We start from the raw sequence: 1,652 nt of genomic DNA on the forward strand, positions 1-1,652 counted from the left end.
AAATGCATGCCAAGGCTTAAAGCAGCAACAACGCTACACATAAAAACTGATGATGGTGGAAAAATACACCGAAACGTATTTTGATTGATAAATAATAGAGACAATAAATGACTGAAACCCAGGAATAGATTTGATTTTGAATTGAAACACAGTCAGGAAAGTATATACAATCATTTTAACACAAGTTGCACGTTCCATTCTAAACAGTTTAGTCGCAATTAAGGAACAGCCGGCAGTATGGGGAATGATCCCCTAAGCCAAATGAGGTGCCCATTGTCCATTTAACCCTTAATTTGACAACCAAAGACAAGTGGAGTCGGGGGGAGTTGGATGCATAGGCAGCAACTAACAAGTTCACTCTGTTTGCAGTGTGTTAGCACCCGACTCGATTGTGTAATCACGTTCTAATTAAATTATATTGGAGCGTCGCGTCGTAATTAAACAGGCTCGCGAGTGAGGCGAGAGGCTGTCAGGGATCCAAATGGCACCTCTAGAAAACAGCGGGCGAGACGAGGCATAAATTGAAAGTGTAAACACAGTCCAGTTAGTCAAAAGTACCTCGCCCTACCCTGAATTATTCATGTGTACTTTTACTTTGATTTTTAAGTTCAGATTAATTGCATTAGATGCGACCCGTCCAGGGCCAACATATTTGCTGCTCTATTCGTTCTAATAGAGGCAGAGTCTAAAGAGCAGAGCCCACTTAATCAGAGTCTTTTGTAAAGGAGTATGTTCAATGTTGACTTTTATTCGCGTTAAACCCTTTTTATTCGGAACTTAAGAAGCTGCTCAATATGTGACTAAGTTTGAATTGCGAATAATTATTTCGGATCTGGAACTTCCTCGCATCCGTAAGATGAAAATGGTGTAAAAAAAAGACATTTTGAGAAAATTTTCATTTTTACAGTAAATCGACCTCCACCCTTGGAAAAATTTCGATAAAAAATCAAAATTTCACATGCGTGTTTTTTGAGCCCAATCGATTCCTTTCGATGGAAAAAGGTCACACATATGCATTTGTAAAGCGTTTGGATCAATAATAAGGAAGAAATCGTCGGTTAAAGATCGTGACTGATTAAAAATCGCTTAAAATATGCCGAAAATGTCTATTATTTCGGAACTGAAGCTTCTAGCATGTTTTTCCATGAGTTCGATGCATTCCTCGCGTTCGTGAGATGAAAATGATGTAAAATTTAAGACATTTTGAAAACATTTTCATTTTTTCAAAAAATCGACCCCAACCCTCGGAAAAATTTCGCGCAAAAATCAAAATTTCACATGCGTGTTTTTTGATCTCAATCGATTCCTTTCGACTTAAGAAGGTCACAAATATGCATTTATAAAGTGATTGGGTTAATAATAAGGAAGAAATAGTCGGTTAAAGATCGTGAGCGCTCAAAAAACGCTTTAAATATGCCGAAAATGTCTATTATTTCAGATCTGAAACTTCTACCATGTTTTTCAATGAGTTCGATGCATTTCTGGTGTCATTGAGCTGCAAATGATGCAAAATTTAAGACATTTTGAGAAAATTTTAATTTTTTGAAAAAATCGACCTACACCCTTGGAAAAATTTCGACCAAAAATCAAAATTTCACATGCGCGTTTTTTGAGCCCAATCGATTCCTTTCGACGTAAGAAAATCACAAATG

This window comes from Dendroctonus ponderosae, unplaced genomic scaffold, assembly GCF_020466585.1.
Source record: "Dendroctonus ponderosae isolate FM_Combo_2020 unplaced genomic scaffold, Dpon_F_20191213v2 Dpon_F_20191213_3, whole genome shotgun sequence".
Classification (NCBI taxonomy): Eukaryota; Metazoa; Arthropoda; class Insecta; order Coleoptera; family Curculionidae; genus Dendroctonus; species Dendroctonus ponderosae.